We start from the raw sequence: 17,844 nt of genomic DNA, 5'->3' as shown, positions 1-17,844 counted from the left end.
TAAGAAAAATCCCCCATAGGTTTACTGCTTGGGTTTTAGTTAATCCCAGATATAGTGAAGTTGACAGCCAAGAATACCAGTCACACTAAAGAAATTTAAACACATGCTTTCAGATTATGGTTAGTCATGTGGGGAGGAGTTTGAGAAGATAAAATCAGCAGAGGAAAACTTGCAGCTTGAAAAGGGCTATTTAAGAAAGTTTTTTTCTCAGTTGCTGACTACTGCTTACTTGAATTGAAAGAGCCAAGGTTTTAATATTGTCTCTTCCTATTGCTTTTCAATGGCTTATTAACTTATAAGACACTACTTAATAGATCTTTATATCTAAAATTTAAAGATTTGGGTTTTGTTTTTGTTGTTTTAGATTTTAGATAGGGTCATCATTGCAGCTTAAAAAGTTAGACTTGAGTGGAGGATTTCCTTCCAAGCCAAAGGGAATTGAACTAAAGGATAGTAAAAATTTTCACCTGTAGGATTAAGCATAGATGTGTGCTGGATAATTTGGAGGGCACTCTTATCTGACCTGGTCCTTTAGCTATACTCAGGTGAGAATGAAGATCCTGAGTGCTGTGGGCTCTTCTGTCATAATTTCATACGATGCTATGGAGTAGAAAAGAGAAGACAGTTTCTTCCTATGCAGTTGATGCATTTGTTTTCTCCCCCATCCTCCTCCCCACCCAGGTCTTCCTTTCTTCTTCCACCCAGGAAAGGTTTTAATTAAAATGTTCTATTAGTTGTATGATATGGTATCAGCCAAATCTGTTTCACATGCCCGTTCTTGACCTGTTGCACTGGTGGCTGAGAATGTGATCCTCTTAGATCGGGTCTTCACCGAGACATAAGTAATGACAGTGACCATGGTTTCATTACATAACTGTTTGCTGTGATTGTTGCTGGGCAGAATGGGCGACAGGGATCCATTTGCAGTGTACAGTTCCTGATTCCTATGAAAGTATTAATGTATTGGGGGGTTAGAGTGCCAGGGACATTGATTGATTCCATATAAACTATTTGTATCTTTAACTCTTTGAATTTGCCTTACATAGTTGGAAGTAAGCCAGCAGGTTCTTAGGAATTTCCTTTTAGGAATACAGGAATGGTTAAAATTTTTGTCACTTCTGGACCTTCGATGGTTTACAGAAGTGTTGGTCTAAGAGCCCTTTAGGCAAGTTTGTTTTTCTTACTTCCTTTTACTTCTTAGGTGAGAGGTTAGTGAAGTGGCTGGACAGAAAGTCAGGAAAGACAAATAACTAGACAGATCCCTGTCTGGATCATTTCCCCTTCACTAACAGAGGACTGACAGTTCAGTCTTGAAGGATAAATTGTGAGGGAGTATTTTACCTGAGGAGGCCTGTGATAGCAAGTTGGTGTTTTCCTTGTAAACCCTTGAAATATGCATTTGAGTCCTACACTTGTCAATCTCCAGGGTGACTTGATGCACCAACAGCTGCCAGTTTCCAGTGACTAATGTAGCTGATGTATTATTCTACGGCTGCAGACTGTCATAGGTAGGGCAGGACTAACTCAGAGCTGATATTTTGCTTCAGAATATTGTTTGGGCATGCTTTATTGTCATGTCCATTTGGTCTCCTTTTTGGTGTTCATATATGAATCTCATCACCCAAATGTATTTTACTGCATGCCTGTTAAACATCATGTGCCTTAAATGTTTGTAGCAATTATTGCTGAAATTTAACTTTTGTCATCTAATTAGTATTAGTGAAGTTATTCTTCCTTTCTTGTGAACCAGCTCCTGTCCTTCCTTCCATCCATTGCTCCTTTCCTCCTTGATCCAACTGGGCTTGAATTTGTGGTGATCATGAGCCTGCCTCCCAAGTGTGGGGATTTCAGTGTGTGCCATCATGCTGGGCTAATGGTTATTATTTACTTAATTCATTAAAAATTTAAATTATATTTACCATTTATTTTTTCTATTTGTGTGTGGTATGCATGTGTATGTATGTATATTTTTACATGTTCATGTGTGTGTGAGTATGGGGATGCATGTACATGCACATGTGTGAGCATGAATGTGGAGTCCCAGTGTTAATGATGGGAAGCATCCTTGATTGTCCTGCCTTATTCTTGGAGGCAGAATTTCTCAGTCAAACCCAGAGCTGGCTGATGTGGTTTGTTGGTTAGCCAGCATCCATTCTCTCTGTTTTCTGAGTTTAGATTTCCAGTTATCCTCTTCTGTTTATGTGGTTTTCTGGAAATCTGAACTCTGGTCCTTAACTGTTGAACCAAGCCCTCACATCCATCTATCTATCTGTCTGTCTGTCTGTCTGTCTGTCTGTCTATCTATCTATCTGGTTTGTGTATGTATGTGTGTGTGTGATCATTAGCAAACACATGATGGTGTACATATAAAGGTCAGATGACAGCTCATGAGAGTTAGTTCTTTCTCTCAACCATGTGGAACTAGGGAATGCCAACTCTGGTCGTCAGGCATGCCTGCAAGTGCTCTTACCTCCTAGGCTATCTTGGCTCCAAACTAATTTTTCTATAAAAAAATAAATCAGAGCCATTTGTATTGGTACATATCTGTAATCCTAATGCTCAGGCTGAGGCAGAATTGTTAATTTGAGGCTAGTTTATGATATTTGTGAATTCTTGCCTCAAAAAGAATGTACTGTAGTTTTCTTAGGAGGATAAGGCTGGGACTTGAGTAGGAAGTACCATGAGGGGGCTGTCTGGAATGTTGCTGTCCTATATTTTTACTGGTGTTTAGCTATATGGCACAAGTATGATAATTTATATACAATATTGGTATATTTAGTTATATGTAGCTTATAATAGGCTAAGAAAACATTGGATGGCATGCAGAGAGACTTAGGAGCAAGTGTGTTAGTATGTGTAGTTTGCACTAATTTGTTATAAACAGTTTGCACCAAAAGTAAAACGTGTGCATGAATGGTTAGAGAGATACAGATATATGTTGAAGTAAATATGAAATGTTAATGACAGAACTTGGGTAGTGGCTATATGGATGTCAACTGGAAAATTATTTTAGTTAACTATTGGGACTTTCCTTTAAGGTCCTCTTGTATTTGGGAACTAAAGTGAACCAAAACCACCTGTAAAACATTAAAAGTAAACTAGTACTGACAATTACTAAATGTGCAACAGCAGCGAATGCTGTAACAAGGAGAGTAAGGCTAGGTGTGTAGCTCACTTACCCCGAGTTCACATCCTAATGTGTACATCCTTCCCTTCTACTCCCCCGTATTAATGTATGGTGTGTTTCTTACTGTTTGAGACAGGGTCTCTTGCTTTTTAAAATTTGTTTGTTTTAGATTTTTGGTTTTTAATTTTTCGAGACAGAGTTTCTCTGTGTAACAGTTTCTAGCTGTCCTGGAACTCACTCTGTAGACCAGGTTGCCTGGAACTCACAGAGATCCACCTGCCTCTGCCTCCCCAGTGCTGGGATCAAAGGTGTAGGTTCACCACCATGTCTGATCGGGTCTCTTGCTTTATAGCCTAGGCAGCCTTGAACTCAGTGTACCCCATGCTGGCCTCACTCATCATCTCTCTACTAGTTCAGCTGCTTGAGTTCTGGGCTTACAATCGTGCACCATTATCTGACTTAATGAAATTGTTGGACAAGAGAAAAACACTAAAAAACTCTGTCGATGTTAGTGTCCATCTCAACAAACTAAAAAAATAATCCAGCACAGCAGAATATGTGTTTAAAAAAACGTTATAAGAACTGTTATGGTAGCATGTGTCTTCAGTTTCAATATGTAGGAGGCTAAGGCAGGAAGGTTGAAATTTCTAGGCCAACTGTGATATGTAGGGAGTCTGTATTAAAACAACAAACAACAACAAAAAACCCTCAAACTCAAAACTCACCTTACTCCCCTCCCCCAAAAAAAAAAAAAAAAAAAAAAGGGAAGAGAATAGGCTACTCTCTAGTATTGAAGACTATCAAAAGTCTGATGACACATGTTTATGTGATGTTTAAAAGACCTTTCATAACAGTCATAACAAGACAAATATAACCCCCTTTTGGTTGTTAGATTATGGTTTGGATTGGCAAGGCTATAGTAAGTACTCAGTTACTTAATCAATTATCAATCTCTGTGTTGCTATAAAGGAATTTTGTAGATGTGGTTGACATTTACTGTCAGTTTACTTAAGGCATAGGGATTAACCCTCAATGAAGTTAGTATGCCTTATTCAGTGATTTGAAAGGCCTCAGCAAGAGCAAAACTGAAAGCTTCTAGAAGGAATTCTCTGTCCGAGACTGCAGCACTAATTTTCACTCGAGTTTCTAGTCTGCTAGGCTGCTCTACAAACTTCAGACTTGTCAGCACCCCCACTTGCAGGGACTACATTCTCAAATCCCTGTCTCTCTTTATCTGCCACTTACCTCTGTGTATTGTTCATTCTATTTCTCCTGAAGAATGCTGACTAATTCACTCCTCAGTACCAGAAGACAGGGAAAAAGGACTAGGAAGAAAGCTGTTAAATTTCCCATCATTTAAAAACAGTAGGGCTATAAGCATGGAGGTGCATGACTGTAATTCTAGCGTTCCTAGGCAGTTTGGCTATAGTCAGGCCCTGTCTCAAAGCAAACTAAGAAGCACACACCTTATCACCTGAGTGATACAGAATCTGAGAACTAATAAGAGTTGAGCAAGGCTGCTAGTTATAACAAAATGAACATTGCTTATGTACGCTAGAAACCACCATTTATAAAAGTAGCAGGAAGATGATTCTGCTTACAAGAGCTGTAGTAAACACGCTGACTCATGAGGATACCCAAGATTAAATCTTTAGTGCTATGCCAAAAACTTTATGGAAAGAATAAAAAAATAACTTTTTGGAGTTGTAAAAGAAGACTTGTTCTAATGTAAAAATACATACTAATCCACAGATGAAAGACTCATTTAAGCATCAGCTCTATAGCCTCTAAGTCTAGTTGAATTCTAATGTAGATCTCCAAAAGGCCTTTTCCCTCATAAAATGTGTGAAACAGATTCCAAACTTAAGAAATCTGAGGACAGTTAAGACAATTCCGAATATCAAGTGATATGTGAAAGAATTACTTTATTTAAAAAAAAAAAAAAAAAAAAAAAACTTGAAGTGTTTTTAGGACAAGAGATTATTATTGTTTTTCCAGATAGGCTATGTTGCTAGGCTGCTTCAAATAAATGTATTTCTTTGTTTGTGTCTTTATCCTTTTTTTTTTCTTTGCTTTTCCTTAGACTTGTATTTCTTTTTGCTGTATATCTCTGGTTGGGCTAGTACTTTCTATATAATCAGGCTGATCTTGAACTTGCAGCAGTCCTCCATCCTTGGTCTCCCAAGTGCTCGTGCTAGGAATATAGGTATAAAGCCATGTTTGGCTTTATCCAGTTTAACAAATGGAACTGTAATGTTTTTTTTATATTTTGAATTTCACTATTGATTATTTTAGCTCTTGTGTTTTAAATCAATGATTTGTTTTTGAGACAGGGTTGAGATTGGCCTTGAACTTCCTTTGAAGTCAAGACTGGCCTTCCACTCCTGATCCTAATGCCTCTGCCTCTGTTTCGGGGATTATAGGCGTGTGCATCTATGCCCTACTGTACTGGTTTTGCCCTCTCCGCTGTATCTTTTTCTTCTGTTCAGTAGAAGCAGAGTAAAGTGATATTACCTTGTGTGCTATTTAATTGCACCAGGTGTAAAGTGTACATGGTGTTGGTGTTTCTCACCAATGCCAAGCTTTGAGCCAAGTGAGCTGGGCTGGAATTACACGGATAGCCATTAGCTTCTTCATTTCAGCCTGCATTTAAGATTAATTCTGTGCCTGGTTGGAAAGTATGACTGTCAGATCCTTGGAAGCTGCTGTTTCTTGTTTCTTGTTTTGTTTTTTCACTTATAATTTGCAGTAGTAGTATTTACTAGGACTTCAGGCATCTTGTTTTAGACGTTGTAAAAAGGAAGGTTGCATGGGTGCTTTTAAAAAATTAAAAGGCTAGCCAGTCATTGTGGTGCATGCCTGGTCTACATAGTGAGCTCCAGGACAGCCAGGAAGACATAGATCCTGTCTCAAAACACAACTCCAAACAAACAAAAAGGCCATCACAGCCGTTTTCTGGAGAAGGGTTTGCTCAGCTTGAGGAACAGTTAGAAGGAGAGCCTATCATGTGGCTTTTTTATAATTAGATTTAGATTTAATGAATATCTAAAAAATTTTGTACAAATATAAAATGACATAAAAGGGGGGAGCTTACTCCAGGTGCAGGGGTAGTAATGCCCTTTTCTTTTGGGGAGAGGGGGCATTTGCACTTTCATGGCATACACAGATACTCGTGTACACACATCAGTAAAAATGAGTCAATAACATGAAGGATGTTGGCAATCCCTTTTTAGTGTTTTGACACTTCCTTTTTAAAGAACCAAGTACATTTTCCTTCACTTGAAAGGAACAGTTTATGTTTTATGTACATTAATTTTAATTTAATTGAAAATTTTTGTGTCAGTATAAAGCTTAATGCTCGTAGATACAAAAACTGCATGAGAGAGGTAACTGCCGAGCATGGTGGGGTACACCTTTTAATCCCAGCAGACAGGAAGCAGAGGTAGACAGAGCTCTGTGAGTTTGAGGTCAACCTGGTCTATGTAGCAAATTCCCTGACATCCAGGGGAGAAAGGGGAGGGACAAAGGCAATGGGGAGGCAGAAATGCTAGCATTTTCAGTGTGATGTTGTAGTAAGATAGATGAACAGGTGCTTTGGGAGTATAGAAAATGGTACTTAGTCTAGACTTATAGCAGTCTTCCAGCCTCAGGCTTCCAAATGCTAGGAAGATAGGTATAAAGCCATATCTGACTTTATTCTGTTTAACACCTATTTTTCTATTTTGTATTTTAGTACTGAGAAGTATTCTAGTTTCTCAGTTCGTGATTTCTGTAAGAGATGATACCTAAATTAAAACTGATTGGATCTCATAAATATGAAGCTGGTCAACTTTTCAGAAACGATGAAGTCTATCTTGTGTGTAGGTTGTTGTGTGGTATCTGTGTGTGTGTGTGTGTGTGTGTGTGTGTGTATTGTCTTGTCCTCTGCAGTGCTTTCCTTGTTACTTTTGAGACAGTGTCTCTCCTTTAACTTAAAGTTTACTGATTCAGCTAAACTAGCTGTTTAGCAAGATTCAGTGATTCTCCATTTCCATCTCCCCACCACTTGGATTTTTACATGAGTACTGGGAATCTGAGTTCAGTTCCTCATGTTTGTTTGGCAAGTTGAACCATCTCCCCACTTCCAACACATTAAGAAAAAGTTAGTGTTTTGGAGTTTTCAAGTACCAGAGACATTACTGAGGACTTCGTTTGATGACTTTGTTTATTGAGGACAGTAAAATTTATCCCCCTCACCCTTTTGTTTTTCAGAGGCTGACTCACTGTAGCCCTGTTCAAAGCTAGCTTTGAACTTGATATGTAGATCATGTTGGCCTTGCACATTTAGAGCTCCATAGTCTGTGCCACCCAACTGCTGGGAACAAAGGCATGTGTTTTAATTCACTAATTAATTAGCTGATGACTTTTCTAGTGCTGGGAGTTGGATCCCGGGGCTTGGATTTACTAGGCAATCGCTCTGCTGTTGTTCAGGTACATGGTTTGTTTGGCTTGCTGCTTGGTTTCTCAGTTGAGAAAATACCTCCATCAGATTACCTGTGAGAAAATCTGTGGGGCACTTTCTTGATTAATGATTTATGTGGGAGGGCCCTGCTTACTGTTGGCAGTGCCGCTTCTAAGCAGGTGGTCCTGGGTGGTGTAAGAAATCGGGCTCAGCAGATTGAGAGGAGCAGGCTAGTAGTCAGGGTTGGGATTATAGTCGTGCACCGCTATGCAAAGCAGCCAGCATACTTCTGGGCCATCCTTCTCCCCTTTTATTTCCCTTCCTCCTTTCTTTGTTGTTATTTTGAATATCGTGGTTTTTCTCCCAAAGCACTTCTTAGGACATCAAATACTGGTAGCCCACAGTGGTTACTGGTGTCCAAATTATAATAGTTTTTTTTTTTTTTAATGAGCAGGGTTGCATGTATGAGTTTGAAACAAAACATTTATTTCAGTGGGCATGCATGCATATCTGTAATCTTAGTTCTTGGGCGGCTGAGTTAGGAAGATTGTGATTTCAAGGCCCACTTGGCCTACATAGTAAAATTCCAGGACTCCCCCATACCCCCTCCTCCTCAGCCTGTCGATCACAAGGCTTTCTGCAGTGCAGGCCTCTGTTGCTGCATCACTAGCAGTCCACTTGCTGCCAGCTTGTTTGTGTAATTTCTACTCAGTCCTGTCTCTGCTCCTTCAGAACACGAAGGAAACCTCTCTGCCAGCCCATAGTTCCAGTTTTTCTTGTTGCAAATGCTGAGTTTTAAGTTTTCTGCCTCGGGAGCTGCTGTGAAGAAATGTAGTCCCTCCTTCCTCTGAGACTTGAAGCCCATGTCCTAAGTTTTCTTTTGTTATCCAGGTGTCTTTTGCTTTAACACATTTTGTACTTCTGTGTTGTATATCTTCTGGTTTTGTTGGAGATCATGTTAACGTCTTTCTTTTTAAAAGACAGAATCTCACCATGTAGCCTGGGTTGGCCTTAAAATTGTTGAAGTGTTCTGTCTCAGACTCCTGGGATTAGTGTGGAACCCCATGTCTGGCTTGACATTTATGATTTGCTTGTTTTTTAAACATTTTCTATTACTTTTGGTGGTTTCTGAGAAGGGTAGTATTCTGACTTTTTTTTTTTTTGGAATTTAAGATTATATAGTACTAAAATGCACATTTTTGTTAGCATTTTCTATATTCTGTTAGTCAAAATGTTGAAACTAGATTATTTAATAAATAATTTTATAGTATGTATTTACCATGTGCTGTTTGTTCCAAGGACTTTAAAAACACATATTAATTTAATTTTTATAAATTAAAAATTTATAGAATTTTATAAATTAAAAATACATAAGCGGCAGCTTCTCTCACGGTTGTGCACATTTGCCTTTCTCTCGTCCACCCCTGCTACCTGTGTCTTTATATAACCCAGATGGACCTGGGAATCTCTATGTAGCACAGGTTAGCTTTAAACCTACGATAGCCCCCTCAGTGCTGGGATTGTAGACATGAACCAACACACGGCTTTGTCTTTTCATTTTATTGATAAGAAATTGAAGTATAGTTAGGAAGATTGGGGGGGGGTAAGACAAGTTGTCAGTAGCATTTGTAGGTCTTCTGTCGGTGAATCCTTCCAAAACAAGGCTCATAGCTCATTTTTTTATGCTGGTACACCTTGTTTTATTGTGCTTCAGAGTATGCTGTTGTTTGTTTTGTGTATTTTAAAGTTTGAGGTTCAATATGGCAAAGTATGTCTTTAGTCCCATCTACTTTGGTAACGACTGAGTCTATGAGTTTAATATCAGTCTGGGCAATGTAATGGGAATTAATCCCCCCAAATAAGATACAATAAAGTAAAAGTAAATTAAATTTAATGAAAGGTTTGTGGTGGCCTGCTGTAAATAAATCAGTTAGTACCATTTTTCCAGAGGCTAATTACTTTGTGTCTCAAGGTCAGATTTTGATAATTATTGAAATAATTGGCAACTTTTCCATTATTGTTTGTATATTGCTCTGAAGTCACTGACCCCTCATGTTGCTATTATATTTGTTTTGAGATACCATGAGCTATAACCACATCAAATGGAGAATCTAGTAACTATTGTATGTGTTCTGACTGTTCTGCTGATGCTGTCCCTTTTCATTTTCTGGGCCTTCCTACTCCTGACTGCATGGAAACCAGCCAGTTGAAGGGAGAGGTGCATGTGTTTTACCTGAGGGCAAATCTAGAAGTGGTTAAGGTTGGTAGGGAAGGCATCTTGAAAGATAGGCCTTTTGTGCCAAATAGTTAACCAAGTTGTGAGCACAAAGAAAAGGTTGGAGAAGGAAATTTAAAATTGTTACTCCAGGGAACACAAATGATAGGAGACAGGGAAAGCACAAAAGCCTTTTTGCTTTAGAGAAAGTTTTTATTGTTTTCATAGATCACACCAGCCACTACATTATCCAAAGCCTTATCCAGAGCCTGCCCTACTCCCTTCAAGTCTACAAACACTGGGAGAAGTGAAAAAGCTGCAGAGGAAAATTTGAAGCCAACTAGTTGGCTCATGACATTTAAGAAAAAAAGCCATCTTTATGCTTATAAAAGAAAAAGCATCCAAGGAAGCAGCAAATTCTCATGGAGAAGCTACAGTGTGCTATTCAGAAGGTAGAGCTAAGACCATTGAAGAAGGTAGCCATACCGAATGACAGGTTTTTGAGGTGAACAAAAGCCTTTTATTGAAGGAAGTCTACCCAAATCTAGTACCTCCATAGTCATGGTTGCCTTTAAAGATTAAGAGGAGGTCAGGCTGACTGCTGTGTAGGGGCTATTGCAGATGCTGGAGTGAATAACCACTTGCCTTCTAAAAGGCCTGGGGCCTTGAAGAATTACATCACATCTGTTCTGCCTTTTGTGGAGAGCTATGAGCAGAGCAGCACAAAGCATGCTTCATTGAGTATTTAAAGCTACTGTTGGGATACATTGCTCAGAAAAAAAAAAGTATTTCTTTGAAAATATTACTGCTCAGACCTAGGTGTGAGTGCCTAAATGTGTTTACAGCACTGGGCAGGTAGAAGCAGGAGGAGGGGGACTTTGAGGTCTGGGCTACTTGACAAGTCCTTATCTAACAAACAAACAAGCAAGTAAACACCGGTATCTCTATCCAAACGCACATGTATGTGGATGGATAAGTAGGTAGGTTTGCTTTGCTTGTTCCTAGTATTCCTGGTCACCCAAGAGCTCTGGGGAGCATAAACATTACCCTTTTTTTCATAATGCTAACATAGCATTCACCCTGCAGCTTATGATTAGGGTGTAATTTTTATTTTCGGGGCTTCTGATTTTGGAAATGCATTTTGTAAGCTCATATCTATTATAGTTATTATACCTCTGATAAATTTGAACAAAATAAAATGAACACTTTTTGTGAAGGATTCTTAATTCTAGGCCTTCATTTTTTTCCATTTTTAAATGTATTTTTCTCATATATTACATGCCAACCACGCTTTCCCTTCTCTTCTTTCCTCTTTGTTCCCCCAACCTCCCAATCCACTCTTCTTCCATTTTCCTTCAGAAAAGGGCAGGCCTCCCAGAAATATCAGCTAAATATGGCATATGAGATTGCAATAAAATTAGGCACCTTCCCTTGTATTAAGGTTGGACGAAGCCACCCAGTGGGAAGAGAAGGGTCCCAGAGGCAAATCAAAGAGTCAGAGACAGACCCTGTTCCCACTGTTAGGAGTTCTACCAGAAGACCAAGCTGTACAGCCATAACATATACAGAGTTAGGTTAGTCCCATGAAGGCTCCCTGATTGTCAGTTCAGCCTCTGTGTGTCCTTAGGAGCCTATGTTAATTGATTCTGTGGGTTTTCTAATGATTAGAGATAACACTGTGACAAATTTATTTTTAAAAGGAATTTCTAGTAAGTAACCACCACCCTGATCATATCTTCTCATGTGCTAAGTAGAGCTTCTACCTGTGAGCTACATGCATAGCCTGTTAGAATCTCTATTCTAGATGCCATTAGGAACATCTGTATGAGGTTAGAGAAGGCCTAGAGATTAAGAGTGTGGATTTTTTTTTTAGAACAGTGGTTCTCAATATATGGGTTGTGACCCTTTTGAGGGTCACAGGAATCGCCGAAGACCCTAAGAAAACTTGGAAAACATAGATGCTTACATTATAGTTTTAATATATTATAATGTATAAATTATAATTTATAACAATAGCAACAAAAATGATTTTATGGTTAGGGGTCAACCAAAACATGAGGAACTCTATTAAAGGGTCACAGCACTAGGGAAGTTTGAGAACCACTGTTGTAGAGGATTTAAATTCAATTCTCTGGTGGCTCACAGCCTCCTGTAACTCTATCTCTATGGGGATCCAAATAGCTCTTGTCTCTGGGGGCAAGTGCAAGCATTAACACATGCATATACACATTCTCTCTCTCTCTCTCTCTCTCTCTCTCTCTCTCTCTCTCTCTCTCTCTCTCTCTCTCTCTCTCAAGAGTAAATAAAAAGATTTGTATCTGGGTGTGGTGGCACATGCTTGTAATCCCAACACTCAGGAAGTTGAGGTAGGGAGATGGGGAGTTTGAAGCCAGCATGGGCCACCCAGAGAGCCTCTATTCAAAAGGAAAAAAACCTAAAGAACATTCATGATTTTGGGAGGTCAACTCTCAGGGCCTTGTACATTCTAGACAAGCACTCCACTACTGTACTATATACATTCCTAGCCCTTTTCATTTTGATTTGTAACAAGGTCTTGCTAACCTGGCCAGGCTGAGTTCCTACTTGTGATCTTCCTTCTTCACCCTCAAAGGTAGCTGGGATTATAGGTGTATATTTTCTTGTTACTAAGTCCTCAAAAGTTAAAGCAAAATTATCCTATTGTATAGCTGTTCTGCTTATACATACCCAAGATAAGTTAAAATACACATCTCAGGCCAGCAGATGACTCAGTGGGTAAATCCTGATGAACTGAGTCCAGTCATCAGAGTCTATGTGAAGGTGGATGTAGGGAACCAATACAATGAAATTGTTCTTTGATCTTTATGTTGTGTTATATAGCATGCATACAACCACACATATACATTATATACATACAATTGCATGCCTGCATAATACGTATGTTTGTTTATGGCAACATTAATTTTAATAGCTAATATGGGAATGACTCAGTGTCTATCACTTGGACAAGGGATAAACAAAATGTGGTATAATTTGGTGGGATACTATCCAGCAGTTAAAATAGATGAAGCACTGATAACATGTTATTTGGATGAATCTTAAATGTAAACTAAATGTGGTTAGCTCAGCAACAGCAACGCACTCACCAGCATGAGGACCTAAGTTCCATCTCTAGAACACATGTGAAATTGCTGGATATGGTAGCGCATGTAATTTCAGCAGTGGGGGAGTTGAGACAGGAGGATTCCTGGGACTTGCTGGTCAGCCATCATAGTCAAATGGGTGAACTTCAGGTGAATAAGAGATCCTATGTCAAAATAGGGGGATACCTCAGGATGTCCTCTGGCCTTTATTTGTGCTTGTGTGTATACACATGAAAATGCACATACATGCTTTTTTTTTTTTTAAAGTAAACTAACCGAAAGAAGCCAGGTACAACAAGTCACATGTCTTACTTCTTTCATATGAAATATATAGACTAGAAGTTTGTGGAGACAGAAGTTACATTTGTGATTAGCAGGGGCTAAGAGAGAAGAATAGGCACACAACACAGGATGGTAAAGTTTGGAAATCCTCAAATTAGTTGACTTGTAAAAGAATAATAGACTCAGTTCCTTTATGCTTAGGCTTCACATAAACACTTTTCTTTCTTTCAAATGTTTATGTAAACTTGTTTTGTGCATATGTATGTGGACATATGTGACATGGCATGTGTGTGGAGATCAGAGGACCTTTTGAGTGTCAGTTCTGTCCAACCTTTTGGTTTCTGGGGATTGAACTCCGGTTGTCAGGCTTGGCAGCAGGCACTTTGACTGCTGGGCCATATTATTGGTCCAGATATCCTTATTTCAAGATGAGTAATAGTTAATTAAGCCTAAATGATTTAAATGTTTGCTTTCTTTTTTGTAAAATATGAGATATCCCACTCTTCTAGTATAGAAGATAGCATTTCAGAATAAAGTGAAGCAGTTTGAAGAGGATCTAAGGAGCCACTGGCTCTTTGGAAAGTTTGTAGACATGTTTTCCAGATGTTCTTCCAGGTGAAATGGTAGGTCAGCTCACTAGTTAACTTCCTTTGCTTGGGCATTTTCGCTCAGTGGGAGGATAACGTATTTGGTAACATTAGTAATAATAACTTGTAAGTCCAGTTTTAGAACGACACGGTAAGAAAAGGTGTCTTTCCATGTTTTTGAATGTTTGCTTATTTTTAAAATGACTTTTTCCTCAAATTTAGTTAGAATTCTTACTGAATAGCAGAAATTATAGGATAAGAAAGGAAAATAAAAACTTGTAATTCCATGACCTAGGAAAGTTTTCATACTGTTTTAGTGTATTTACATTATGTAAATATATATTCATATATAATTTAATGTTTTCTCATAATCACATTTAAGGAATATTATAAAGGTCTGGATATCAGATGCTTAATAGTAATGTACAATATCACTGAGAATAAAGGTCTTGCCTTACATACCACCCCCTACTTTTTTCTGGAAGGGGAAATTGAATTTCTTCATTTTTGGTACCTTTCTTCTTGGACTTTGTATTCATTTCTTTTAAGCATTGATTGTGGTATGTAGAAATGTAACTGAATTTGTTTGGTAACTTTGTATTTCACTGGTTCCCTGAATTTATATTCTAGTTCTAGTAGCTATTTTGTGTAACTGTTCAGACTTTCTCGTGTAAGATTGTACCACCTGGGCTGGGGAATTAGCTCAGAGGTTAACAGCTCTGTTGCTCTTTGAGGGCCCCACATTTGATGCCCAGCACTCAAATGGAGGCTCATAACCGTATGTAACTTTGGTTCCAGTTGTTCCAAAGCCCTCTTCTGACCTCCATAAGTACCAGGTGCAAATGGGGCACACACATACATGCAGGCAAAACACTCACACAAATAAAATAAATAATCTAAAAAGTTTTTTCTTTTTTCATATAACACAGTTAATCATGAAAGTATATAGAATTTTGTCAAATTGTCAAATATATTTTGTGTGTGTGTGTGTGTGTGTGTGTGTGTGTGTGTGTGTGTGTGTATGTATGTTTAGGTACTTGCTAGGTATACTCCATTGTTTTTCCACCTTAATTTCTGTTAGTTATAGTGATCATTTTTTTTTGTGCTGAAATAATTGGTGCTCTGCAAATAATTCCTACTTGATCTGGATGTGAATTTTTATTTTATATTTGTTTATGTCTACAAATATTTTTGCCTGCATGTATGAATGTATGTATGTATGTATGTGTGTATGTATACTACATATGTCTTTGGTGCTCAAGGTTAGAAAAGGGTATTGGATCTGGTGGAATTGGAGTTTCTGATGGTTGTGGGCCATCCCATGAGTGATGGAAATGGAATCCCAGTACTCTGCAAGAGGTGCTCTGAGCGGCTGAGGCATTTCTCCTGCTCCCTGTAGTTTTTTATAATGTGGTGATGAACTTGGTTTGCTAATTTTGTGTTGAGAATATTTTTCATTTATGTTTATAAGGAAGAATTGCTATTTTAAACCCCCAGAACCATCTTTCTTGCCTTGGTAGAATTTATTTTTTTTAGATATTTGTTTTTATTAATGTTGCCTAATTTGTTGGCACATAATTTTTTTAAAAGGTTTTGTTTTGTTTTGTGTGTGTGTGTGTGTGTGTGTGTGTGTGTGTGTGTGTGTGAGAGAGAGAGAGAGAGAGAGAGAGAGAGAGAGAGAGAGAGATACACAGAGAGACAGAGGCAGAGTTAGAGAGTCAGAGAAAGAGGCAGACTGAGTACAGAAGTTGGTTCTCTCTACCTTGTCATCCCCAAGGACCAAACTCAGCTCTTCAGGCTTGGTGGCAAGTGCCTTTATTCACTGAACCATCTGACTAGCCCATTAATTTCTACAGAACTGTTCTCAGTACTTAGTGCTTGCTTTTTGAATACTCTTTTTCTCTCTTTGCATCGGTGAAGTCACTCTTCCCCACCTCCTGTACATAACATGCCTTCAAAGTTTGCATGAGACAGCTTCTGCCAGTGTCATTGTCTAGATTGGTGACAGACTCCTGGCTGTTCCTTATGCACCATCTTCCAGAATTCTTCCCATTTGTTTAACTTTTAGGTGTGTATGTGTGGTGTGTGTGTGTATGTGTCTGTCTGCTTGCTTTCTGTTCATTCACTGATCCTTTAATCTACTGATCTATCCATCCATCCATCTTATGGTGTGTATGTATGTGGTCTGTGTCTGTCTGTCTCTGGCTGGATGCATATGTGCCATTGTGCTTGTGTGAAAGTCAGAGGACAACTTCAGGTGTTGGTTTGGATTTCCCCCCTTACTTGGGACAGTCTCTGTTCACTGCTGGGTATACTAGGCTAGCTGGTCTGAAAACTTGCAGTGCTTCTCTTGTTTTGGCCTCTGCTTTCCCAGTGTGGGTGTGCTGTGATTATAGATGTACATCTGCTATTGCACCCAGCTTGTATGTGGGTTCTAGGTATCTGAACTTAAGTCATTAGACAAAGTGTTAAATACTTTACCATTGAGCTGTCTCCCCAGCCTTGGAGCTATTTATCACAATAGAATTTTGTTTTCATTGTTATTGGCCTCTATTATTATTATTATTATTATTATTATTATTATTATTATTATTATTATTATTATCATCATTGGCACCATGATCATCACACTTATTATAGAGACAGGGAATTTGCTATATTACCTAAGCTAATTCTAAACTTAATAGCAATTCTCCTGCCTCTGGCTCCTGAGTCGTTGGGACTGTATACATGCACCTTTGTGTCCAGCCATAAGTATTAAATATGAGCATATGAACCATAGAATCTGAAATGATGCATGTACAGAAAGTATGTCCTTACATCACAGCTTCCAGGGATCTTGTCCTTGTTACTGTAACTGCTATGAAAAACTGTGCTGGTGTGGTTTTCTGTGTTCCTGAGTTCAAAAAGAAGAATTCACACACACACACACACACACACACACACACACACACACACACACACACAATATATATATATATATCCACACACACACACACACACACAATATATATATATATATATCTTACTAGGCAGTATTTAAAGCTGTGTTGATAAATTTACATGGGGTTTTAAAGTTCTGCTTTTGATGGTTAATTTTTGCTTGTATTTCTAGGACTTTCAGTCAGAAGAAGGCTGCTATTGAGAGAGAGTATGCACAGGTGAGTATGGGATTGCAATCTCTGTCTAAAGCTCTTCTTGGCTTCAGATCATAGCTCTTGTCAAAGAGAACCTAGGAATCTTCCTTGGCTGCCTGCACACTTCCGACCATCTTCCTTAGGTTTCCTTAAAAAAAGTTTGTTTGGTTGATTGGTTAGTTGATTGGTTGGCACAAGGTTTCTCTATGGCTTGGCTGCTATGAAGTTTGCTCTGTAGACCAGGCTGGCCTAGAACTCAGAGATCCATCTGCCTCTGCTTCCAGGGCTCTGAGATTAAAGATGTGAGCCACCACCACTGTCTAGTTCCTTTTTAAAAAAGGCAAAAGGACAAGCTCTAACCAAGTCAACCTGGCTGACCCTAAACTGTCTTTGTGGAGCAGGCTGGCTTCAAACTCACAGAGATCTGCTTGCCTCTGCCATTTGAGTGCTGGGATTAAAGCTGTGCCACCAGGCCCTGCCAAATTAATTTTTGTTTTGTTTTCGTTTTGAGACAAAGTCTCATTGTGTAGTTCTAGCTATTTCCCCCTTTTTGGGTCCATTTAAAATTTAATGTAAGTCCCTTTGCTCCTTATAATAAAGAAGATTGTAGGTGAAGTTTCTCACTTGACCCAGGGCTGGCAGAGTTAGTCTAGCTAGACAGCTTGCTTAGAGATCCTGTGTCTACACCTCAGAGTGCTAAGATTACAGGCGGACCACCATGCTGGCCCCATATTTACATGAGCTCTGGTATTCAGGATTATGTAGTGATATTGCTACATTGGTGATGTTGAGCCTGATACGTTTTTATGATTTGTTTGATGGTTGTGGTAGGTTAGGAAATTCCATAGATTTGGTTCAGTTTTTATGGTTAAATCTCCAGTAACGATGATAGAGTCTAACGTTTTCCAAAATTATTTTCTATACTTTTTGTTA

At 38.7% G+C, this 17,844-nt stretch overlaps 1 pseudogene across 1 annotated transcript in view; it reads right to left on the bottom strand.

Moving 5' to 3' along the window:
- LOC308417768 (small ribosomal subunit protein eS8-like) overlaps positions 1–17,844 on the bottom strand; it is a 59,967-nt pseudogene that overhangs the window by 1,410 nt on the left and 40,713 nt on the right. The gene's annotated exons all lie outside the window — the stretch shown is intronic.

The sequence above is a fragment of the Micromys minutus genome (genome assembly GCF_963924665.1).
Source record: "Micromys minutus genome assembly, chromosome: 2".
Taxonomy (NCBI): Eukaryota; Metazoa; Chordata; class Mammalia; order Rodentia; family Muridae; genus Micromys; species Micromys minutus.
The sequence above is the reverse complement of the archived record's forward strand: the minus strand, read 5'-3'. Positions and strand labels throughout refer to the sequence as shown.